Genomic DNA, 26,782 nt, shown 5'->3' with positions numbered 1-26,782 from the left:
TCTTGAGGTATGCCTGTATTGCTATGAACTTTCCTTTTAGCACTGCTTTTATAGTGTCCCACAGGTTTTGGGTTGTTGTGTTTTCATTTTCATTAGTTTCTATGCATATTTTGATTTCTTTTTTGATTTCTTCTGTGATTTGTTGATTATTCAGAAGCGTGTTGTTCAGCCTCTATATGTTGGAATTTTTAATAGTTTTTCTCCTGTAATTGAGATCTAATCTTATAATGCATTATGGTCAGAAAAAATGCTTGGAATGATTTTGATTTTTTAAAATTTATCAAGGTTAGATTTATGGCCCTGGATGTGATCTGTCCTAGAGAAGGTTCCGTGAGCACTTGAGAAAAAGGTGAAATTCATTGTTTTGGGGTGAAATGTCCTATAGATATCAATTAGGTCTAGCTGGTCTATTGTATCATTTAAAGTTTGCATTTCTTTGTTAATTTTCTGTTTAGTTGATCTATCCATAGGTGTAAGTGGGGTATTAAAGTCTCCCACTATTATTGTGTTATTGTTAATTTTCCCTTTCATGCTTGTTAGCATTTGTCTTACATATTGTGGTGCTCCTATGTTGGGTGCATATATATTTATAATTGTTATAGCTTCTTCTTGGATTGATCCTTTGATCATTATGTAGTGGCCTTCTTTGTCTCTTTTCACAGCCTTTGTTTTAAAGTCTATTTTATTGGATATAAGTATTGCTACTCCTGCTTTCTTTTGGTCTCTATTTGCGTGGAATATCTTTTTCCAGCCCTTCACTTTCAGTCTGTATGTGTCCATTGCTTTGAGGTGGGTCTCTTGTAGGCAGCATATATAGGGGTCTTGTTTTTGTATCCATTCAGCCAGTCTTTGCCTTTTGGTTGGGGCATTCAACCCATTTACATTTAAGGTAATTATTGATAAGTATGATCCCGTTGTCATTTACTTTATTGTTTTGGGTTCGGGTTTATACGCCCTTTTGTGTTTCCTGTCTAGAGAGTATTCTTTGGCATTTGTTGGAGAGCTGGTTTGGTGGTGCTGGGCACTCTTAGAGTTTTTAACTGTCAGACTTGACCAAACTGAGCCTCTGGTAGTATATCTGTTTCCTATTCTGGTACTGAATCTCATGGGGATTTCTGCTCCTGCGTTTCCACTCTGATGATTTGTGGTTCTCTGTGTTTGCCTGTCTGCCTCAACCATTTTGGAGGCAGCAGTTTGTCCCATGACCTTTAGTTCTCGGACATAAAAATTGTTGATTTTCAGTTTGTTCTCTTTTTTTAACTTGTTAAGATGGAGTGGTGACTTCCAAGCTTCTTACATGCCAGATCATAAAACAGTGTTCTGTTTTTGTTCTCACAAAAATTAAAAAAACTGTCTCTGCTAGTATAACTGCTGCTGCTGCTGCTGCTAAGTGGCTTCAGTCATGTCCGACTCTGTGCGACCCCATAGACGGCAGCCCACCAGGCTCCCCCGTCCCTGGGATTCTCCAGGCAAGAATACTGGAGTGGGTTGCCATTTCCTTCTCCAACGCATGAAAATGAAAAGTGAAGGTGAAGTCACTCAGTCGTGTCTGACTCTTCACGACCCCATGGACTGCAGCCTACCAGGCTCCTCTGTCCATGGGATTTTCCAGGCAAGAGTACTGGAGTGGGGTGCCATTGCCTTCTCCAGCCTGTATACCTAGAGAGATATAAATTGGGCTTATATAAATGGGAATTGTAGTAAGATACATTTCTGAAGACAAAATAAAGAGTACTTTACTAAAACTTCACAGAAATCTTTCAATTCAGTGATAGCTACTCCATTCAATCTTGTATAATTTAAGAGCTTAAAAATAACAGTAAATAATAAGATTGATAATTTCATTTCACAAATACTAGATAACTATTTCATGAATTAACTGTTAAGTAGTTTGACATTAAGTGAATTGGCAAGGCAAATTAGCTTTCTATGGGTTGACTTTCAGAAAATTAGCTTAAAGCCAAAAATCACACAACATTAAAATAATAAGTATTAGAATAATAAAAAGCAGATTTCAGTATGAAGACAGTAAGTTAAAAAAAGCTCACATTTGAATACAAATGTAAAACACTATCCAAATTAAAATATATTCTTTCTGTTAATAACTTTAAGGGGTCACAGATTTAAATATGCCAACAGACAGGATCAATGAATGAGGTTAATTTGATATTCAAAGAAAGACATTAAACTAGTTGTGTTACCATTGCTACACGTACCTAGTTGTATTGCTTTGTATATTTAGTTGCAAGGTCTTTCATCTGATTCTCTTAGAACCGCATGGACTGTAGCTTGGGGTCTTAAGCTACAGACAGGCTCCTCTGTCCAAGGGATTTCCCAGGCAAGAATTCTGGAGTAGGTTGCCATTTTATTTTTTGAAACATCTCTGTGCATGTGATAGCTTATGGTGAACAGTGTTGAATTCTTGATCTCCAGGGAAGATTTAGCTTCAGGACCAGGGACCAGGCTTGATCACTCAAGAGCTTTTGCCTAGCAGAGTTTTATTAAAGTGAAAAAGGGACAGAGAAAGCTTCTGACACAGACATCAGAAAGATGATGGAGAGTGCCCCCCTTGCTTAGTCTAAGGAAGGGAGTTCTATACTTTTTAAATTAGTTATTGCAGTAGATCAGAAGAATGTCTCAAGGTTGTAAAAATTTTACTAGACCCACTCCCATAATTTACATTTTAAGATATCAGGATTAGTCAGAAGGTTTTCAGGAAGGAGAAACTGTCCTCAAGCAGGATACATTATTGCTATATAATCCTTACTAAGGAACGTAGAAAAAAATGTTTCTCCTTTCCTCCTCCTTGAGAATTCCAGACCCCTATCTTCTCCTCAAGAGCCCCAGATTCCCTGTTTCTCCTCCTCAGGGATCCCAGACTTCTTATAAACCTGCCTAGGAATTGACTGTCTCACACTCACATGTATGTTTGTATACATGCATATGTGTGTTTGTGTATATATATATATATATATTTATATATATATTTATATATATATACATAAATTCACTGATAGGTTTAACTTTATGATTATACTAGTGTTACCACATTAGTTTTGACTGTTCTGTTGTTACCAATTTATAGTGTTTCATTTGTTTATTCTGGATTCATTTAATCATGTTTCTTCAAACTCTCATTTTTATTTTTACTTGATATATATATATATATATAAACCTACTCTCGGAGAAGGCAATGGCACCCCACTCCAGTACTCTTGCCTGGAAAATCCCATGGACCGAGGAGCCTGGAAGGCTGCAGTCCATGGGGTCGTGAAGAGTCGGACACGACTGAGTGACTTCACTTTCACTTTTCACTTTCATACATTGGAGAAGGAAATGGCTTGCCTGGAGAATCCCAGGGACGGGGGAGCGTGGTGGGCTGCCGTCTATGGGGTCGCACAGAGTCGGACACGACTGAAGCGACTTAGCAGCAGCAGCAGCAAACCTACTCTGCTTCAATTTTCTCCTTCACCCCAAATCTTCTTGAACAATGAATGCTATAAATATTTTTTTGAACACTCTGGCCATGTCAGATAAAGCTTATCTGGAGCCTACATTTGTCCAACAGAACAATTATTGATCTGCTAACTATCTAATCTTACTCCTTCAAATTCATGGACGTTGCTTAAATAAGCAATACTTCTTCGTCATTGAAGACTTTGAAAATTTAGAAATCTAAAGTAGAAAGCAAAAAATTAACCATATTTTTTACAATACAGACTTAACTCTTCTCCTGCAAGCTTTGTTTCTTTGTCCACGTATGTACATGTGTTGTTGTTGTTCAGTAGCTAAGCTAAGTCGTATCTGACTCTTTGTAGCCCCATGGGCTGTAGCACACTAGGCTCCTCTGTCCTTCACTATCTCCTGGAGTTTGTGCAAATTTGTCCATTGAGTTGGTGTTGCTTTCTAACCCTCTCATTCTCTGCCATCCCCTTCTCCTCTTGCCTTCAATCTTTTCCAGCATCAGGGTCTTTTCCTTTTCAATGAATAGGCTCTTTGCCTTAATTGACCAAAGAATCTGAGCTTCACCATCAGTCCTTCCAATGAATATTCAGGGTTGAATTCCTTTAGGATTGACTGATTTGATCTTCTTTCAGCCCAGGGGAGTCACAAGAGTCTTTTCCAGAACCACAGTTCAAAAGCATCAGTTCTTCAGTGCTCAGACTTGTTTTATGGTCCAGCTCTCATATCTGTACATGACTACTGGAAAAACCATAGTTTTGACTAACTGGACCTCTGTCAGCAAAGTGATGTGTCTGCTTTTTAATACACTGTCTTCCCTGGTGGCTCAGATGGTAAAGAGTCTGCCTGAAATGCAGGTGATCCAGGTTCAGTCCCTGGGTTGAGAACATCCTCTGGAGAAGGGAAATGGTAACCCACTCTAGTATTCTTGTCTGGAGAGTCCCGTGGACAGAGGAGCCTGGAGGGCTACAGTTCACGTGGTTGCAAAGAGTCAGACACGACTAAGCGACTAAATACATTCACTTTACAGGTTTGTCATAGCTTTTCTTTCAAGGAGCAAGTGTCTTTTATTTCACAGTTGCAGTCACTGTCCACAGTGATTTTGGAGCCCAAGAAAATAAAATCTATCACTGCTTCCACTTTTTCCCCTTCTAGTTTCCATGAGGAGAAGGCAATCGCACCCCACTCCAGGACACGACTGAGTGACTTCACTTTCGCTTTTCACTTTCATGCACTGGAGAAGGAAATGGCAACCCACTCCAGTGTTCTTGCCTGGAGAATCCCAGGGACGGGGGAGCCTGGTGGGCTGCCGTCTATGGGGTCACACAGAGTCGGACACAACTGAAGCGACTTAGCAGCAGCAGCACCAGCAGCACCAGTTTCCATGAAATAATTGGACTGGATGTCACGATCTTAGTTTTTTCAATGTTCAGCTTCAAGCCAGCTTTTTAGAAATTCATTTATTCATTCATTCTTCAAATATGTTTATGTATGTAAATGTGCAGATTTATTCATTGAGTCACTGATTCAACAAAGAAGACTTGGTGCTATCTATAAAGGGAACTAGCAAGCTTTTTAAATCCCACATACTTTCACTCTTAAAAATTTTTCTATGCTTTAGATAGTGCCTCTTGATGAAAGTGAAGGAGGAGCGTGAAAAAGTTGGCTTAAATCTCAACATTCAGAAAATGAAGATCATGGCATCTGGTCCCATCACTTCATGGGAAATAGATGGGGAAACAGTGGAAACAGTGTCAGACTTTATTTTTTGGGGCTCCAAAATCACTGCAGATGGTGATTGCAGCCATGAAATTAAAAGATACTTACTCCTTGGAAGGAACATTATGACCAACCTAGATAGCATATTAAGAAGCAGAGATATTACTTTGCCAACAAAGGTCCAACCAAATCAAAGGCTATGGTTTTTCCAATGGTCATGTATGGATGTGAGAGTTGGACTGTGAAGAAAGCTGAGTGCTGAAGAATTGATGCTTTTGAGCTGTGGTGTTGGAGAAGAGTCTTGAGAGTCCCTTGGACTACAAGGAGATCCAACCAGTCCATCCTAAAGGAGACCAGTCCTGGGTGTTCATTGGAAGGACTGATGCTGAGGCTGAAACTCCAATAATTTGGCCACCTCATGAGAAGAGTTGACTCATTGGAAAAGACTCTGATGCTGGGAGGGATTGGGGGCAGGAGGAGAAGGGGACGACAGAGAATGAGATGGCTGGATGGCATCACCGACTCGATGGACATGAGTTTGAGTGAACTCTGAGAGTGGTGATGGACAGGGAGGCCTGGCATGCTGCAATTCATGGGGTCGCAAAGAGTCAGACACTACTGAGCGACTGAACTGAACTAAACTGAAAATCATTATAAAAAACAATATTTGTACAATTATGTATAAAGTATGTACAATTGACTGTGGAACCTGCAGATATGGTGGATCAGCTCTCCTATGCACTTTAGGCAAAGGAATTTGATATCTGCAGGGGTCATAGAACCAATTCCCCTTGGATTTTGAAGGAGGTCTATAATTTTTTAAATCATTCTCTTATGTTAAATGTCATGTGATATTTGATTCTTTGTTATTATCAAAATTTGCTTTGATGTACAAACTTGTATATAAATATTTGTAAATATTCTTGCTTTTTCTATAGGATAGATCCCCAAAAGTAGAAATATAGACTGAAAGAGGTAATTCCTTTTATGATATTAACCTAAAATTTTTAAGTGCTTTCCAATAAGTTTCATAAATTTCCTCTATAGGAACAGGCATATAAAAATGCTTCTTTCATTTCTTCTCAAGTATAAGCACTATTTTTAATATTTGCTAACTTAACACGTAAGAGAAGGTTCTTCACTATACATTTTTTTTTGCCACTTGTAAGAATTATTTAAGTTGAAAGATACTTGCTTTATAATGTTGTGTTCATTTCTGCTATACAACAATATGAATCAACTATAACTATACATATGTCCCTTCCCTCTTGAGCCTCCCTCCGCTCCTCCATCCCACTCCTCTAGGTCTTCACAAAGCATTAAGTTGAGTTCCATGTGCTATACAGCTGCTTCCTACTAGCAATCTGTTTTACACATGGTAGTATATGTATGTCAATTCTACTCTCTCAATTCTTCCTTCCTCTTCCCCCACTGTGTCTACAAGTTCATTCTCGGTCTGTGTGTCTATCCTGCCTTGCAAACAGGTTCATTAGGGCCAATTTTCAAGATTCCATATATATGCATTAATATACAATATTCATTTTTTTCTTTTGACTGACTTCACTCTGTATAACAGGCTCTAGGTTCATCCACCTCACTACTATGGATGCAAATTTGTTTCTCGTTATGGCTGAGTAATATTCCTTTGTATATATGTACTACAACTTCTTTATCCATTCATCCATTGATGGCTATCTAGGTTGGTTCCACATCTTAGCTACTGTAAATAGTGTGCAGTGAACTTTGGGGTACATGTGTCTTTTTGAGTTATGGTGTTTTCAGGGTATATGCCCAGTAGTGGAGTTGCTAGGTCATATGGTGGTTTTTTTCCCTAGATTTTTAAGGAGTCTCCATACTGTTTTCCATAGTAGCTGTATCAATTTACATTCCCAATGACAGTGCAAGAGGGTTCTCTTTTACCCACATCCTCTCCAGCATTTATGTTTGTAGATTATTTGGTGATGGCCATTCAGACTTGTGTACAGTGATGCCTCATTGCAGTTTTGATTTGCATTTCCCTAATAAAGAGCTTACTCCTTGGAAGAAAAGCTATGACAAACCTAGATAGCAATCGAAAAGCAGAGAGATTACTTTGCCGACAAAGGTCCATTTAATCAAAGCTGTGGTTTTTACCATAGTCATGTATGGATGTGAGAATTGGATCAGGAAGAAGGGTGAATGTTGAAGAAGTTATGGTTTTGGACTGTAGTATTGGAGAAGACTCTTGAGAGCCTCTTGGACAGCAAGGAGATCAAACTAGTCAATGCTAAAGGAAATCAGTCCTGAATATTCATTGGAAGGACTGATGCTGAAGCTGAAGCTCCAGTACTTTGGCCGCCTGATGCAAAGAGCCAGCTCATTGGAAAAGACCCTGATGCTGGGAAAGATTGAAGGTGGAAGGAGAAGGGGATGACAGAGGATGAGATGGTTGGATGGCATCACCAACTCAATGAATACGGATTTGAGCAAACACAGGGAGGTGGTGAAGGACAGGGAAGCCTGGTATGTTGTAGTTGATGGGGTCACAGAGAGTTGGATGTGACCAAGCGACTGAACAACAACAACAATAATGAGCATGTTGAGCATCTTTTCATGTGTCTTTTGACCATCTGTGTGTCTTCTTTGGAGAAATGTCTGTTTAGGTCTTCTGCCCACTTTTTAAATTGGGTTGTTTGTTTTTCTGGTATTTAGCTGCGTGAGCTGCTTGTATATTTTGGAGATTAATCCTTTGTCAGTTGCTTCATTTGCAATGACTTCCATTCTGAGTATTGTCTTTTCATCTTGTTTAATGTTTCTTTTGCTGTATAAAAGCTTCTAAGTTTATTAGATCTCATTGGTTTATTTTGTTTTTATTTCCATTACTCTAGGAGGTGGGTCAAAGAGGATCTTGCTGAGATTTTTATCAAAGAGTTCTCTATGTTTTCCTCTACGAGTTTTATAGTGTCTGGTCTTACAATTAGGTTTTTAATCCATTTTGAGTTTATTTTTGTGTATGGTGTTTGGAGGCATTCGAATTCCTTTCTTTTACATGCTGTCCAGTTTTCCCAGCACCACCTTTTGAAGAGGCCATCATCCTTTCCCCATTGTATATTATTGCCTCCTTTTTCAAAGATAAGGTGCCCATAGGTATGTGGGTTTATTGCTGGGCTTTCTTTCTATCTTATTCCATTGATTTATATTTCTGTTTTTATGCCAGTGCCATACTGTCTTGATTACTGTAGCTTTGTAATATAGTCTTTGAAGTCAGGAAGATTGATTCCCCCAACTCCATTTTCCTTTCTCAGAATTGCCTTGACTATTCAGGGTCTTTTGTGTTTCTATACAAATTGTAAATATTTTTTGTTCTAGTTCTCTGAAAAATTACTTTGGTAATTTGATAGGAATCACATTGAATTTTTGATTTCTTTGGTAGTATAGTCATTGTCACAATATTGATTTTTCTAATGCAAAAACATAGTATATCTCTCCATCTCTTTGTGTTCTTTGATTTCTTTCATCAGTGTTGTATAGTTTTCTATATATAGGTCTTTAGTTTCTTTAGGTAGATATATTCCTAAGTATTTTATTCTTTTCGTTGCAATGGTGAATGGAATTGTTTCCTTAATTTCTTTTTCTACTTTCTCATTATTAGTGTATAGGAATGCAAGGGATTTCTGTGTGTTGATTTTATATCCTGCAACTTTCCTATATTCATTGATGAGCTCTAGTAATTTTCTGGTGGAGTCTTTAGGGTTTTCCATGTAGAGGATCATGTCATCTGCAAACAGTGAGAGTTTTACTTCTTCTTTTCCAATTTGGATTCTTTCTATTTCTTTTTCTGTTCTGATTGCGGTGGCCAAAACTTCCAGAACTATGTTGAATAGTAGCTGTGAAAGTGGACACCCTTGTCTTGTTCCTGACTTTAGGGGAAATGCTTTCAATTTTTCACCACTGAGGATAATGTTTGCTGTGGGTTTGTCATATATAGCTTTTATTATGTTGAGGTATGTTCCTTCTATTCCTGCTTTCTGGAGAGTTTTTATCATAAATGGATGTTGAATTTTGTCAAAGGCCTTCTCTGCATCTATTGAGATAATCATATGGTTTTTATTTTTCTATTTGTTAATGTGGTGAATTACATTGATTGATTTGCGGATATTGAAGAATCCTTGCATCCCTGGGATAAAGGCACTTGGTCATGGTGTATGATCTTTTTAATGTGTTGTTGGATTCTGATTGCTAGAATTTTGTTGAGGATTTTTGCATCTATGTTCATCAGTGATATTGGCCTGTAGTTTTCTTTTTTTGTGACATCTTTGTCAGGTTTTGGTATTAGGGTGATGGTGGCCTCATAGAATGAGTTTGGAAGTTTACCTTCCTCTGCAATTTTCTGGAAGAGTTTGAGTAGGATAGGTGTTAGCTCTTCTCGAAATTTTTGGTAGAATTCAGCTGTGAAGCTGTCCGGACCTGGGCTTTTGTTTGCTGGAAGATTTCTGATTACAGTTTCAATTTCCGTGCTTGTGATGGGTCTGTTAAGATTTTCTATTTCTTCCTGGCTCAGTTTTGGAAAATTGTACTTTTCTAAGAATTTGTCCATTTCTTCCACATTGTCCATTTTATTGGCATACAACTGCTGATAGTAGTCTCTAATGATCCTTTGTATTTCTATGTTGTCTGTTGTGATCTCTCCATTTTCATTTCTAATTTTATTGATTTGATTTTTCTCTCTTTGTTTCTTGATGAGTCTGGCTAATGGTTTGTCAATTTTATTTATCCTTTCAAAGAACCAGCTTTTGGCTTTGTTGATTTTTGCTATGGTCTCTTTTGTTTCTTTTGCATTTATTTCTGCCCTAATTTTTAAGATTTCTTTCCTTCTACTAACTCTGGGGTTCTCCAATTCTTCCTTTTCTAGTTGCTTTAGTTGTAGAGTTAGGTTATTTATTTGACTTTTTTCTTGTTTCTTGAGGTATGCCTGTATTGCTATGAACTTAACCTCTTAGCACTGCTTTTAGAGTGTCCCACAGGTTTTGGGTTGTTGTGTTTTCATTTTCATTAGTTTCTATGCATATTTTGATTTCTTCTGTGATTTGTTGATTATTCAGAAGCGTGTTGTTCAACCTCCATATGTTGGAATTTTTAATAGTTTTTCTCCTGTAATTGGGATCTAATCTTAATGCATTATGGTCAGAAAAGATGCTTGGAATGATTTCGATTTTTTTGAATTAATCAAGTTTAGATTTATGGCCCAGGATGTGATCTATCCTGGAGAATGTTCCATGAGCACTTGAAAAAAAGGTGAAATTCATTGTTTTGGGGTGAAATGTCCTATAGATATCAATTAGGTCTAACTGATCTAATGTATCATTTAAAGTTTGCGTTTCTTTGTTAATTTTCTGTTTAGTTGATCTGTCCATAGGTGTGAGTGGGGTATTAAAGTCTCCCACTATTATTGTGTTATTGTTGATTTCCCCTTTCATACTTGTTAGCATTTGTCTTACATATTGTGGTGCTCCTATATTGGGTGCATATATATTTATAATTGTTATATCTTCTTCTTGGATTGATCCTTTGATCATTATGTAGTGGCCTTCTTTGTCTCTTTTCACAGCCTTTGTTTTAAAGTCTTTTTTATCGGATATGAGTATTGCCACTCCTGCTTTCTTTTGGTCTCTATTTGCGTGGTATATCTTTTTCCAGCCCTTCACTTTCAGTCTGTATGTGTCCCTTGTTTTGAGGTGGGTCTCTTGTAGGCAGCATATAGAGGGGTCTTGTTTTTGTATCCATTCAGCCAGTCTTTGTCTTTTGGTTGGGGCGTTCAACCCATTTACGTTTAAGGTAATTATTGATAAGTATGATCCCGTTACCATTTACTTTATTGTTTTGGGTTCGGGTTTATACACCCTTTTCGTGTTTCCTGTCTAGAGAATATCCTTTAGAATTTGTTGGAGAGCTGGTTTGGTGGTGCTGAATTCTCTCAGCTTTTGATTGTCTGTAAAGCTTTTGATTTCTCCTTCGTATTTGAATGAGAAACGTTGCTGGGTACAGTAATCTGGGCTGTAGGTTATTGTCTTTCATCACTTTAAGTATGTCTTGCCATTCCCTCCTGGCCTGAAGAGTTTCTATTGAAAGATCAGCTGTTATCCTTATGGGAATCCCCTTGTGTGTTATTTGTTGTTTTTCCCTTGCTGCTTTTAATATTTGTTCTTTGTGTTTGGTCTTTGTTAATTTGATTAATATGTGTCTTGGGGTGTTTCGCCTTGGGTTTATCCTATTTGGAACTCTCTGTGTTTCTTGGACTTGGGTGATTATTTCCTTCCCCATTTTAGGGAAGTTTTCAACTATTATCTCCTCAAGGATTTTCTCATGATCTTTCTTTCTGTCTTCTTCTTCTGGGACTCCTATAATTCGAATGTTGGAGCGTTTCATATCATCCTGGAGGTCTCTGAGATTGTCCTTGTTTCTTTTAATTCGTTTTTCTTGTTTCCTCTCTGATTCATTTATTTCTACCATTCTATCTTCTATTTCACTAATCCTATCTTCTGCCTCCGTTATTCTACTGTTTGTTGCCTCCAGAGTGTTTCTGATCTCATTTATTGCGTTATTCATTATATTTTGACTCTTTTTTTTTTCTTCTAGGTCCTTGTTAAATCTTTCTTGCATCTTCTCAATCCTTGTCTCTAGGCTATTTATCTGTGATTCCATTTTGATTTCAAGATTTTGGATCATTTTCACTATCAATATTCGGAATTCCTTCTCAGGTAGATTCCCTATCTCTTCCTCTTTTGTTTGGTTTGGTGGGAATTTCTCCTGTTCCTTTACTTGCTGAGTATTCCTCTGTCTCTTCATCTTGGTTATATTGCTGCGTTTGGGGTGGCCTTTTTATATTCTGGTAATTTGTGGAGTTCTCTTTATTATGGAGCTTCCTCACTTTGGGTGGGGTTCTATCAGTGGCTTGTCAAGGTTTCCTGGTTAGGGAGGCTTGTGTTGGAGTTCTGGTGGGTGGAGCTGGGTTTCTTCTCTCTGGAGTGCAGTGGAGTGACCAGTAATGGGTTATGAGACATCAAAGGTTTTGGAATAATTTTGAGCTGCTTGTATATTGAAGCTCAGGGGAGTGTTCCTGTGTTGCTGGAGAATTTGAGTGGTATGTCTTGTTTTGGAACTTGTTGGCCCTTGGGTGGAGCTTGGTTTCAGTGTAGGTATGAGGCATTTGATGAGCTCCTATTGCTTGATGTTCCCTGAATTCAAGAGTTCTCTAATGTTTTCAGGCTTTGGATTTAAGCCTCCTGCTTCTGGTTTTCAGTTTTGTTTTTACAGTAGCCTCTAGACTTCTCCATCTATACAGGACCGATGATAAAACATCTAGGTTAAAGATGAAAAGTTTCTCCACATTGAGGAACACTCAGAGAAGTTCACTGAGTTACAAGGAGAAGAGAAGATGGAGGGGGTAGTTAGAGGTAACTGGAATGAGATGCGGTGAGATCAAAAGAGGAGAAAGCAAGCTAGCCAGTAGTCACTTCCTTATGTGCGCTCTATAGTCTGGACCGCTCAGAGGTATTTACGGAGTTATACGGGGAAGAGGAGAGGGAGGAAGTAGACAGAGGTGACCAGGAGGATAAGAGAGAGGAATGAGAAGGAGAGAGACAAATCCTGCCAGTAACCAGTTCCTTAGGTGTTCTCCACCATCTGGAACACACAGAGATTCACAGAGTTGGATAGAGAAGAAATGGGGGAGAAAAGAGACAGAGGCCACCTGGTGGAGAAAAAGGAGAGTCGAAAGGAGGAGAGAGTGGTCAAGCCAGAAATCTCGCTCTCAGGTAAACTTGGGTAGTGAAGTTTGGGTTTTTAAATGTACAAAATTGACAACAAAAACCTAAGAGCAAAGATTAAAAATCTAGAGTAGAGGTTGGATTTTCAAAAATACAATATTAAAGAAAAGAAGCAGAAGGAAAAAGGAAGAAAGAAAAAAAAACAAGAATTATTAAAAAAAAAAAAGACAAAAAAAACCCACCAACAACCATCCAAAGACTATATATGGTGTTTGCTTTAAAAACAAAGCTTTAATAAAATTAATAAATTAATAAAAAAATAATAAAAAAATAATAAAAAATAGCATACTATTTTTTTTAAATAGTAATAGTAGGTTATAGAAATAAAAATTAGAGGAGGAATAGAAGACTTAACAATTAAAAAAAAGTTAGAAAAAGAAAAAAGAAAACAAAACAGAAAAGGGAATGATTTTAAAAATAGTAAAAATATTTCTAGCTCTTCTCTGATGTTGTGGGCCGTGTGGGATCACTTCCAAGGTGGTTCCCTCTGTTTAACTTCTGTTTGCTGGTTTTTTAGGCTCACTAGTTCAGTCGCGCTGTGGGGAGGGGGGATGCTGCAAACAAATAGCACTGTCGTGTCACACAGTGCCTCAGCCCACTTGACCTGTCGCTTCTCGCGGCTTACAAACCGCTCCGGCTCTACGATGCTCAGCCGGGAACCGTCTGGGGCCGGCCCTAGGCTGTGTGCACTTCCCCAGTTCAAGCCGCTCAGGTTCGGCGCTCAGGCAGCCCTCAGAGGCACAGATTCGGCTGGGACTGTGCTTTGTGCCCTTCCCAGGTCCGAGTAGCTCAGGAGTTTGGCGAGCGTGATCGCCGCGGCTTGTCACCTTTTCTGCCACTGCTGCTCAGCTTTCTGGGTGGACCGCTGGCGCCCCCCGTGAGGCAGACTGTGACTGTCCAGCACCCCCAGAAGTCTTAGCAAAGAAGCCTGCTTGTAGTTAGGTAAGTGAAGTCTCTCCGGGTCTGCAATTGCCCCTTTCCAGTCCTTACGGCTCTGGCTGCCTGTCCCCGGCGGGGGATGGTCTGCAGCCGGCTTTTCCCGTTCCGTCCTTTGTTCTGTGCTCGGTCCTGGTGGTGTGTTATGTTCGAGCTTTTCGCGTGGTAGCTATCCCACAGTCTGGTTTGCTAGCCCAAGTTTGATCGTTCTGGTTGCGCGTGGGGCGTTCCTGCCCGATTCTTACAAAGCTCTGCAGCCCGCGCCTCCCGCGCGTCCCTGCCCTGCCCCCACTTCCCAGTGGCGGATGCAGGCGTCCGTGCTGCTTTTCCGTTGGGGGAGTTACTGTTGGGCTTGTAATCTCTTGGTTTTAATTATTCCTTTATTTTTCCTTCCTGTTATGTTGCTCTCTGTGTTTCCAAGGCTCGCCACAGACTCGGCAGGGAGAGTGTTTCCTGGTGTTTGGAAACCTCTCTTCTTAAAATTCCCTTCCCGGGATGGGCTTCCCTTCCCCGGACGGAGCTCCCTCCCCACCTCCTTTGTCTCCTTTTTCGTCTTTTATATTTTTTCCTACCTGTTTTTGAAGACAATGGTCTGCTTTTCTGGTTGCCTGATGTCCTCTGCCAGCCTACAGAAGTTGTTTTGTGGAATTTGCTCGGCGTTGAAATGTTCTTTTGAGGAATTCGTGAGGGAGAAAGTTGTCTTCCCGTCCTCTTCCTCCGCCATCTTTCCTCTTTTCCTGGGCACCCTTCTCTTATTCCTGATCTTAGAAGAAGTGCTTTCAGGGTTTTACCATTGAGAATAATGTTTGCTGTGGGTTTGTTTTACATTGCTTCTATTATGTTGAGGTAGGTTCCCTCTTTGCCCACTTTCTGGAGTTTTTATCATAAACGGGTGTTGAATTTTGTCAAAACCTTTCACTGCATGTATTGAGATTGTCATATGGTTTTTATCTTTCAATCTGTTAATATGATGTATCATTGATCAATTTGCATATATTGAAGATTTCTTGAATCCTTGGGATAAACCTCCCTTTATCATAGTGTATGATCCATAGTGAATGATCCATAGTGTATGATCCATAGTGAATGATCCATAGTATATGATCCATAGTGAATGATCCATAGTGAATGATCCATAGTGGATGATCCATAGTGTATGATCCATAGTGCATAGCATAGTGTATTGTTGGATTCAGTTTTCTAGTATTTTCTTGAGAATGTTTATCTGTGATATTGGTCTGCCCACAATTCTCCTTTTTTGCAATATCTTTTTCTGCTTTTGGTGTAAGGGTGATTGTGGCCTCATAGAATGAGGTTGGAAGTGTTCTTCCCTCTGCAATTTTTTGGGTAGTTTGAGCATTTCTAAATGCTTGGTACAATTCACCTGTGAGACCATCTGGCCCTGAGCTTTTGTTTGTTGGAAGATTTTGATCACAATTTCACAGTTTGTGATTGGTCTGCTCATATATTCTATTTTCCCCTTGTTCAGTCTTGGGAGGTTGTACTGGTCTAAAAATTTGTCCATTTCTTTGGGGTTATCTATTTTATTGGCATATAGTTGCTCATCAAAGTCACATATGATGTTTTTGTTTTGTTTTGTTTTTTTGTATTTCTGCATTTCTATTGTAACTTCTTTTTCATTTCTAATTTTATTGTTTTGAGTCTTCCCTTTTTGCTTGATGAGTCTGGCTAATAGTTTGTCAGTTTTGTTTATCTTCTCAAAGAACCAGCTTTCAGTTGTACTGATCTTTGCTATTTTTTCCCTTCATTTCTGCTCTGATCTTTATGATTTATTTTCTTCTACTAATTTTGGGAGTTCTTTGTTCTTTTTCTAGTTTTTTTTAGGTGTATGGTTAGGTTGTTTATTTGATGTTTATCTCATTTCTTGAGGTAGGATTGTATTGCTAAAAAACTCTCTTAGAACTGCTTTTGTTTTATCCCATAGGTTTTGGATAATTGTGTTTTTTGTTGTCATTTCTGGGTATTTTTAAATTTCCTCATTGATATCAATGATCACTTTGTTGTTTAGAATTGTATTGTTTAATCTCAGTGTTTGTGTTTTTTACAGTTTATTTCCTATAATTGTTATCTAATCTCCTAGCATTTTGGTCAAAAAAGATACTTGATACAATTTCAGTATTCTTAAATTTACTGATGATGTGATGCATGTGATCTATCCTGGAGAAAGTTCCATGTGCACTTGAGAAAATAGTGCATTCTGATGTTTTTGGGTAGAATGTCCTTCCCAGGTGGCACTAGTGGTTAAGAACCCTTCTGCCAGTGCAGAGGATGTAAGACACAGGTTTGATCCCTGGGTCAGGAAGATCCCCTGGAGGAAGGCAGGGCAAGCCACTCCAGTATTCTTACATGGAGAACCCCATGGACAGAGGAGCCTGGTGGGCTACAGTCCATAGGGTCACAAAGAGTAGAACATGACTTATGCACGTTCTCTAAATATCAATTAGGTCCATCTGGTCTAATGTGTCATTTAAGGCTTGTGTTTCCTTATTAATGTTCTGTCTGGATGATCTGGTATAAGTGGGATGTTAAACTCCCCCACTATTATTTTGTTAATGTCAACTTCCTCTTTTACATCTGTTAGCATTTGCCCTCTGTATTGAGTTACTCCTCTGTTGGGTACATAAATATTTATAATTGTTATGTCTTCTTGTTTTGATCCCTTGATCATTATGTACTGTTCTTTGTCTCTTGTAGTAGCCTTTATTTTAAAATATATTGTGTCTGATATGAGGATTGCTACTCCAGCTTTCTGTTGATTTCCTTTTGCATGAACTATCTTTTTCCATCCCCCTTCATTATGGTTTTAATTAAGTCTCCTTTGTCTGTTGCTGAGATTGAACATATATTCATGTGTTTAATATTGTGTGTTTATCATAGAATTATCTGTTTCTGCCTTTTACCCATTGGGTTTCTAATTCCATGTGGTATATAAGCTGTGGTGTCATGTATATTATTCATTTTTTAAAAATATATATAATGGCTATTTTATTTTATTGATCCAGCTATTCTCATCCCATTATAATATTGTTTTACATTTTATAGCTATTGGTAAAAATCAAAGATTTATATTGATATGTGTCAAATTTTCTAATTATTCCATTTTAAATTCGAAATCCATTATTCAAAAATTCCATTATTTATTCAAAATCCTTTGTTATTTTCAGGATAGTTTTATGTCTTCTTTACATGATGTTACACACTCCTTGTTTTAATTATTTACTTGTATCACATAGTTTTGTTACTGGTGTGATCAGAGGTCTTTTTCATTACAGTTACTATGTAGGAAAGTTAAGAATATTTGCCTATTCGTTTTTATTCAGTCAACTTACTAAACTACAGAACATTATTGAAGTTTCTGGTAGACAATTATCTCTTGAAAATAGCGATAAAATTACCCTTTTATTTCTAGTAGCTGTACTTTTAGTTATATATGTTGCTTTATTATATTGATGGGATCTTAAAGGAAAAATTAAAATCATAGTGGTTATTTTCTATGTACCTTGGAAGTCATCCTTGCCCTCTGACACAGTGTGTCTCAGATACACCTTGAGTTATTCAGTACCACTTATGTAATCAGTCACTTAAAAAATATATATAAATTTATCTATTTTAATTGGAGGTTTTGAAAAGCTTTGGTACTTTTGAAAAGGGAATGATATTCAAGACCATAATTAGATTCCTAAGAGTACGCACTTTATTTTTTCATGTAAGGACTTAAGACATACTAGAGATACACTGAGGCTATAATCTCCTGTTTTTTAAAAGCAGAATTATCCTTTTCTCAGAGGCTCATGGATTTTGGATGGTATGAAAGAATACATGGATCTTTAATCACACTTTTGCCATAAACAACTAGAAAGCTGGGAAGAAATGTATGAAACAGCAGTTTTCAGATACTAGGTAGTAGGCAGGATAGGGCTTTGTTCCATGAGAGAAGGGGAACAAATGAGATGGGATTTCCCTGGTTCTCTTCCTGTTGTCAGATTTTGGACTGCTGTGCCTCGGTAGACACGGGCTCAGTAGGTTGAAGAGACAGAGACTGGAGTTAAGAGATTAAAGTGGGTAGACTTTTGGAGGCAGAGTTCCAGGGAAGAGGCACTGGTATGCAGAAACAGCTTCAGAAGTTTGCATAGAGGTGCTTATGGGCTTATTGATGAATATCAAGCCATACAAGGCCAGGCAAAGAATGACAAAACCATACGCTGAGCAATTATCAGTGTTTACAGAAGGCTGGAGTTATTTGAGTTATAGTCAATCAGAGTGAAGCTATTTCTTTGAAAACCTGGTATATTCACTAGAGATCCCAGAAAAATCATGCTTTGCTGCTGCTGCTGCTAAGTCGCTTCAGTCGTGTCTGACTCTGTGTGACCCCATCGACAGCAACCCACCAGGGTCCTCTGTCCCTGGGATTCTCCAGGCAAGAATGCTGGAGTGGGTTGCCATTCTACCAGTGGGTTCTTTTTTTTTTTTTTTTTTTTTTTTTTGTGGGGGGAGGTTGATTTTGCTCCCTAGAAGGCATCTGGAGGATATTTTCTAGTTGTCACACCAGTGGAGCTTCTGGATAGAGAGGGTAGAGGTCCTCACCACCCTGGTCTGGCCAGAAAAACACCCACAGCAAAGAATTTTCTGGCCCCAAATGTCAAAAGTGCTGAGGCTGAAGCTTTGTAGTACAAATAATGTGGATGCACATCCTTTACAGTGACATGGGAAACTTGGTCTTTCGATTCCCATGAGAAAGGGCTACTAATTAAAGACTAAAGAATAAAAGGAATTTGGGGAATATCTATGCAGGGTATGAACAGGAAAAAGAATACAAATAAGCCAAGACTAGTGATAAAGGAGTGTTAAAAAAATATGGGAAGGAGGGTTTTCATACAACTAGTGTATATTTGTTTTTGAATGACATAACAACAATATGTGCATTTCTCATGATGTTTCGAACTCCTAAGGCACTCAGAAAGTGGATCTTTGGATTTTAAAACCAAGAAGTCAGTAACAGAATGATAGCTCTTATGTGTAGAAGTTATTTTTGGTGTGTTGTAGTTGTGAAAGCCTTTAAAAGATAAATGATTAATTTTGCTTTCTTTTCCAAAACAAGAATTGTGGTTGAAAATGTATGGAGGAAAGGATGTGCCTTATATTCCTTTTTTGGATTTTCATTCTTGGCTAACAATCTTGGTAAAAAAAAAAAATCCATAGCTTCAGTCCTGGCTGGAAATTAGTCCTGACCTTAACAGGTTTCAGTGTGAGAGCTCTTTAGATATGTGCCTGCTCATTTGTAGTTATCTTTTCTGAGGTATTTCTTTTTCTCTGTGATGTTTGTTTCTGAGTTGTAAGAAAGAAATTTCGGTTGAGTTGCATATGGTTTAGCTCTTAGCATAACAGTTGCCTGAGCCTACTAACATTTATGTCCCTGCCTGTAATGATTTACTTAAAAAATCTTTTCTTTTGAAATATTTATAGAATCTCAGGAAACGCATATAAATGCACTGAATGATTGACTTTTTATCACACGGAACTTCTCATCTGTTACCTGTGAAAAGCATTTTATTCCTATCATTCCTTCTGGAGTGACTGTCCTAGTAGTTGAACAAATGACCATGATCTAGAACAAAAATATTAAGGGAATTTGAGAAAACTGAAGGTCCTTGAAAGGTTTATTTTGGGTGAAGTAATAGTCCTATACTTCAGTTAATTTAAGATTAAGGATATTTTTACTTAGTGCTTTGAAACAGTGCTTTTCTGTGTACAGTTCTTTTGTCTCCTTAGGTGAGTTTATTCCTAGATATTTAACTCTTTTTGTTGAAATGGTGAATGGGGTTGATTTCTTAATTTCTCTTTCTGATTTTTCATTGATATATAGAAATGCAAGTGATTTCTGTGTATTGATTTTGTTAACTTTGCTAAATTCACTGATTAGCCCTAGTAATTTTCTGATGCTATCTTTAGGGTTTTCTATGTACAGTATCATGTCATCTGCAAACAGTGAGAGCTTTACTTCTTTTCCGATATGGATTCCTTTCATTTCTTTTTCTTCTCTGATTGCTGTAGCTAGGACTTCTAGAACTATGTTGAATGATAGTGGCAAAAGTGGACATCCTTGTCTTATTCCTGATCTTAGTGGGAATGCTTTCCATTTTTCACCATTGAGAATAATGTTTGCTGTAGGCTTATCATATATGGCCTTTACTATGTTGAGGTAGGTTCCTTCTATGCCCATTTTTTGAAGAGTTTTGATCATAAACGGGTCCTGAATTTTGTCAAAGGCTTTTTCTACATCTATTGAGATAATCATATGGTTTTATCTTTCAGTTTGTTACCATGGTGTATCAGATTGATTGATTTGCATATATTGAAGAATCCTTACATTCCTGGAATAAACCCAACTTGATCATGGTGTATGAGCTTTCTGATGTGTTGCTGAATTCTGTTTGTTAAAATTTTGTTGAGGATTTTTGCATCTATGTTCATTAGTGATATTGGCCTGTAGTTTCTTTTTCTGTGTTGTCTTTGTCTGGTTTTGGTATAAAGGAGATGGTGGCCTCATAGAATGAGTTTGGAAGTGTTCCTTCCTCTGCAATTTTTGGAAAGAGTTTTAGAAGCATAGGCATTAGCTCTTCTCTAAATGTTTGATAGAGTGCTCCTGTGAAGGCATCTGGTCCTGGGATTTTGTTTTTTGGGGGACTTTTGATCACAGCTTCAATTTTAGCACTTGTTATTGGGTTGTTCATAATTTTTATTTCTTCCTGGCTCAGTCTTGGAAGATCGAACTTTTCTAAGAACCTGTCAATTTCTTCCAGGTTATCCACTTTATTGCCATATAGTTGTTCATAATAGTCTCTTATAAACCTTTGTATTTCTGCATTGTCTGTTGTAACCTCTCCTTTTTCATTTTTCATTTTGTTGATTTGATTCTTCTCTTTTTTCCTTGATGAGTCTGGCTAAAGGTTTGTCAATTTTATCTTCTCAAAGAAGCAGCTTTTAGTTTTATTAGTCTTTAATATTGTTTCTTTCATTTCTTTTTCATTTATTTGTGCTTGGATCTTTGTGATTTCTTTTCTTTTACTAATTTTGGGGTCTTTTTGTTCTTCTTTTTCCAGTTGTTTCAGATGTAAAGTTAGGCTGTCTATTCAATGTTTTTCTTGTTTCTTGAGGTAGGATTGTGTTGCTATAAACTTCCCTCTTAGGACTGCTTTTGTTGCATCCTATAGGTTTTGAGTTGTCATTTTTTCATTGTCATTTGTTTCTAGAATTTTTTTAATTTCCCTTTTGATTTCTTCAGTAACCTGTTGGTTATTTAGAAATGTGTTGTTTCATCTCCATGTGTTTGTGTTTCTTAAAGTTTTTTTTCTTGTAATTAATGTCTAGTCGCAGAGTGTTGTGGTTGGAGAAGATGCTTGATATGATTTCAATTTTCTTAAATTTACTGAGGTTTGATTTGTGACCCAAGATGTCTATCTTGGAGAATGTTCCATGTGCACTTGAGAAGAATGTGTATTCTTCTGTATTAGGATGCTGTGTCCTGAAGATGTCAACAAGATCCATCTCATCTAATATATCATTTAATACTTGTGTTTCCTTATTAATTTTCTGTATTGATGATCTGTCCATTGGTGTGAATGGGGTGTTAAAGTCTCCTACTGTTACTGTGTTACTGTCAATTTCTCCTTTTATGTCTGTCAGTGTTTGTCTTATGTATTGATGTGCTCCTGTGTTGGGTGCATTATGTAGTGTCCTTCCTTATCTCTTGTAATCTTTATTTTGAGGTTTGTTTTGTCTGATGTGAGAATTGCTACTCTTGTTTTCTTTTGCTTCACATTTGTGTGGAATATATTTTTCTATCCTCTCACTTTCAGTCTATATGTCTGAAGTCTTGAGGTCTGAAGTGGTTTTCTTGTACACAGCTTATATATGGGTCTTGTTTTTGTATCCATTCAACCAGTCTGTGTCTTTTGGTTGGAGCATTTAATCCATTTACATTTAAAGTAATTATTGATATATATATTCCTATTGCCCTTTTCTTAATTGCTTGGGGTTGATTTTATAGATCTTTTTTCTTCTCTTGTATTTCTTGACTATAGAGTCTGCTTAGTGTTTGTTGTAAGGCTGGTGTGGTTGCACTGAATTCTCTTAACTTTTGCTTGTCTGAAAAGCTTTTTATTTCTCCATCAGTTTTGAATGAGAGATCCTTGCTGGGTACAGTAATCTTGGTTGTAGATTTTTCCCATTCAGTACTTTAAATATATCCTGCCATTCCCTTCTGGCCTGCAGAGTTTCTGCTGAAAGATCAGCTGTTAAGCGGGTGGGGTTTCCCTTGTATGTTACTTGTTGCTTTTCCCTTGCTGCTTTTAATATTCTTTCTTTGTGTTTAGTCTTTGTAAGTTTGATTAGTATGTGTCTTGGCATGTTTCTCCCTGGGTTTATCCTGGATAGGACTCTTTGTGCCTCTTGGACTTGACTGTTTCCCTTTCCATGTTTGGGAAAATTTCATCTCTTCAAAAATTTTCTCATACACTTTCTTTTTCTCTTCTTCTTTTGGGACCCCTATAATTCTAATGTTGGTGCATTTGATGTTGCCCCACAGGTCTCTGAGACTATCCTCAGTTCTTTTCTTTCTTTTTACTTTATTCTTCTCTTCAGAAGTTACTTCCAGCATTTTATCTTCCAGCTCACGGATTCATTCTTCTGCTTCAGATATTCTGCTGTTGATTCCTTCTAGATCATTTTTAATTTCAGTCATTGTGTGTCTCTGCATGCTCATTCTTTAATTCTTTTAGGTCTTTGTTAATTGATTCTTGAATTTTCTCCATTTTGCTTTCAAGGTTTATTATCAGTTATCTGAATTCTTTTTCAGGTAGCTTGCCTGTTTCCTCTTCATTTATTTGGACTTCTGTGTTTTTAGTTTGTTTCTTCATTTGTGTAGTAGTTCTCTGCCTTTTCATTTTTTAACGTGTTGTGTTCGAGGTCTCCTTTTCTAGGCTTCAAGGTTGAATTCTTCCTTTTGGTGTCTGCCCTGTAAGATTGATCCAGTGGTTTGTGTAAACTTCTTATAGGGTGAGATTTGTGCTGAATTTTTGTTTGTTGTTTTTCCTCTGATGGGAAAGGCTGAGAGAGGTTGTAATCCTGTCTTCTGATGATTTTGTTAGTATTTTTGTTTTGTTTGTTGTTTAGATGAGGAGTCCGGCACAGGGTGTTATTGGTGGTTTGGTGATGCTGGGTCTTGTATTCCAGTGGTTTCCTTTGTGTGAATTCTCACTATTTGATAGCCCTTAGGGTTAGTTCTCTGGTAGTCTAGCATCTTGGAGTCAGTGCTCCTACTCAAAAGGCTCAGGTCTTGATCTCAGGAACAAAGTTTCCACAAGTGGTTTGTTATGGCATTAAGTGAGATTAAAACAAATATCCAAAAATGAGAAACCAAAGATGGACCCCAGACAAATGGCAGTTACAAAATCAGACAAATAATAATTGAAATAATGGAATATTCACATATACACCCATGAGCAAAGTCAAAACATTCCAACAACAATAAAGTACAATAGATTGACTCGGTGAACAACAGAAATAAAAAATCATATTTACTAATTAAGAACAAAACTAACTAAAGCACAAACTGGAAAACAAAACTAAAGCAAAGCGCCAAGCGGGGAATATAGGAATTAAAAGAAAAACCAACAAATGTGTTGAGAGGAAAGGAAAGAAAGAAAAGAGAGAAAGAATAGAATGCAAAGTTAAATAGAGGTAGATGAAGAAGATTTGTATAAAAGATTAACTGCAAGGGGAAAAGAGCAGTACAAAAGGCAAACAAAGGAATAAATGCAGAAAGAATATAATAGGTTAAAAAAATTAAAAGTTAAAATTATAAAAAAAAAAGAGGGGAAAAAAGGGAGAAGAAAGAAAAATGGAATAAAAGGAAAACTCCATAGAACTGCAAAGGCCCGATGTAGGGGGAGAGGTTAATAACAACAGTAAAAAGTGTGGCTGAATATACAATATATATATACACCCATAAGCAAGATAAAAACAGTCCAACAAAAGTAGAGGGCAAGAGTTTGACCTGGCAAACAAAGGGAACCAAAAATTATTTCTACCAGAACAAAAGTAACTAAAGCACAAACTGGAAAACAAAACTAAATCAAGGTGCCAACTGGGGTATAAAGCAATGAAAATAAAACTAACAAATATGTTGAGACTAAAGGAAAGAAAGAAAAGAAAGAAAGAGTAGATATGCAGAGTTAAATAGAGGTAGATAAAGAATATTTATATATATTGAAATTAACTGCAAGGGGAAAAGAACAGTAGGAAAAGCAAACAAAGGAATAAATTTAGAAAAAATAATAATAGGTTTAAAAAATTAAAATTAAAAAGAGAAAAGAAAGAAAAAAGCTGCCCAGTACTGCAAAAGCCCAACAAGGAGGCAGAGGTTTATAACAACAATAAAAATGTGAATGAGAGGAAAAAAAATAAAGCTCAAAAGCTCAGTTAGATTTCAAGTGCCAATAAAATCAACAACTACAAGGCAGGGGGAGGGAAAAAAAGAGGAAAAATCCAAAAATAATCTATAGAACAAGTCAAAACATAAGAATAATAAATGTTTTTCTTGCATCACTGCTGTCAGAATCCTTTCCCTCACTGGGAGTCACAGTCCACCTCACCTCCCTAGGATGCCCTCCAACGCTGTGCTGGTCTCTGGACCTGCTGTGGCGGCAGCTCAGATCCTAATCTGCTCCTACTCCTGTGTGTTCTTGCCTCCAGTGTCCACAGCTATCACAACTAGTGTGTTTTCTTTTGTGGGAGCTCTCAATGCCCTTTTATATATGTTCCCTAGACACAGAGTCTGCCTAGTTGATCATGCGGATTTAATGTGCAGCTTGTACAGCGGGTTGGGAGGGTTTTGGGTCTTCTTCCTCAGTCACACTGCCCCTGGGTTTCAACTGCGGTTTTATTTCTACCTCTGCATATCGGTCGTCCACTGGGGTTTGCTCCTGAGGCTGCCCTGGAGGACTTGGGTCTGCCCCAGTGAGGGCCAGGTGTGGAAGTGGTGCAGCTGCTTGGGTTGCAGGGGTTCTGGCAGCACCAGGTACTCAGGAGAGTTGGCAGCTAGGGTACCAGGAAATATAGTGCTCTAAAAAGGTGGATATGGGAAAACTCTTTAATAGTATAAACAATATAGAAGAAATAATGGAGTTAAATCATTATCAACAGATGCTAAAACTAGTGGGTCAAACTCTTATGAGGATCCAGATACTTACATATGTCCATATTACATACACAAGTTATCTCCTCCAATGGAAGCATAGTAACTTACAGTGGAAAAAACTTGGAAGACATCATGTAAACGAAGTGATCCAAATGTAACAACACAATATTAGGACAAACTAACAACATGTTTAGCTAGCAAAATAATGCTCAAAATCCTCCAAGCCAGGCTTCATCAGTTTGTGAACAGTGAACTTCCAGATGTTCAAAGTGGATTTAGAAAAGGCAGAGGAACCAGAGATCAAATTGCCAACATTTGTTGGATCCTAGAGAAAGCAAGAGAGTTCCAGAAAAACATGTACTTCTGCTTTATTGACTATGCCCAAGCCTATGACTGTGTGGATCACAACAAACTGTTGAAAATTCTTAAAGAGATGGGAATACCAGACCACCTGACCTGCCTCCTAAGAAATCTGTATGCAGGTCAGGAAGTAACAGTTAGAACTGGACATGGAACAACAGACTAGTTCCAAATCAGGAAAGGAGTATGTCCAGGCTGTATATTGTCACCCTGCTTATTTAACTTATATGCAGAATATATCATGTGAAATACCAGGCTGGATGAAACACAAATTGGAATCAAGATTGCCAGGAGAAATATCAATAACATCAGATATGCAGATGACACCGCCTTTATGACAGAAAGAGAAGAACTAAAGAGCCTCGATGAAAGTGAAAGAGGAGAGGGAAAAACCTGGCTTAAAACTTAGCATTCAGGAAACTAAGATCATGGCATCCAGTCCCATCACTTTTGGCAAATAGATGGTGAAGCCATGGAAACAGTGAGAGACTTCATTTTTGAGGGGGAGGGTTCCAAAATCACTGCAGATGGTGACTGCAGCCATGGAATTAAAATATGTTTGCTCCTTGGAACAAAAGTTATGACCAACCTAGATAGCATATTAAAAAGCAGAGACGTTACTTTGCCAACAAAGGTCTGCCTAGTCAAAGCTATGGTTTTTCCAGTAGTCATGTACGGATGTGAGAGTTGAACTATAGAGAAAGCTGAGCGCTGAAGAATTGATGCTTTTGAATTGTGTTGGGGAAGACTCTTGAGAATCTCTTGGACTGCAAGGAGATCCAACCAGCCCATCCTGAAGGAAACCAGTCCTGAATATTCATTGGAAGGACTGATGCTAAAGCTGAAACTCCAATACTTTGGCCACCTGATGTGAAGAACTGACTCATTGGAAAAGACCCTGATGCTGGGAAAGATTGAAGGTGGGAGGGGAAGGGGACGACAGAGGATGAGGTGATTGGATGGCATCACCGACTCGATGGGCATGAGTTTGAGTAAGCTCTGAGAGTTGGTAATGGACAGGGAAGCTTGGCGTGCTGCAGTCTACGGGGTCACACAGAGTCAGACATGACTGAGTGACTGAACTGAACTGACAACATGTGTCTCCTGAGAAAGGCAGTATTATTTCAATGAGATATTGGGTTGGCCCTAAAGTTCATTCTAGTTTTTCTGTAAGATGTTCTAGAAAAGCATGAATGGACTTTTTGGCCAACCCAATATTTCAGAGTAAACACACACAGCCACACGCACACACACACATTACAACATGAAAGTGATATGACAG

At 37.9% G+C, this 26,782-nt stretch overlaps 1 protein-coding gene across 1 annotated transcript in view; it reads left to right on the top strand.

Annotated features, from left to right (window-relative positions):
- Positions 1-26,782, top strand: part of LOC102191489 (disintegrin and metalloproteinase domain-containing protein 32) — a 214,423-nt gene that overhangs the window by 169,644 nt on the left and 17,997 nt on the right. The window lies entirely within an intron of this gene.

This window comes from Capra hircus, chromosome 27 (genome assembly GCF_001704415.2).
Source record: "Capra hircus breed San Clemente chromosome 27, ASM170441v1, whole genome shotgun sequence".
NCBI classification, from domain to species: domain Eukaryota; kingdom Metazoa; phylum Chordata; class Mammalia; order Artiodactyla; family Bovidae; genus Capra; species Capra hircus.
Note: the sequence above shows the minus strand (reverse complement) of the source record. Positions and strands in the feature narration are given on the sequence as shown.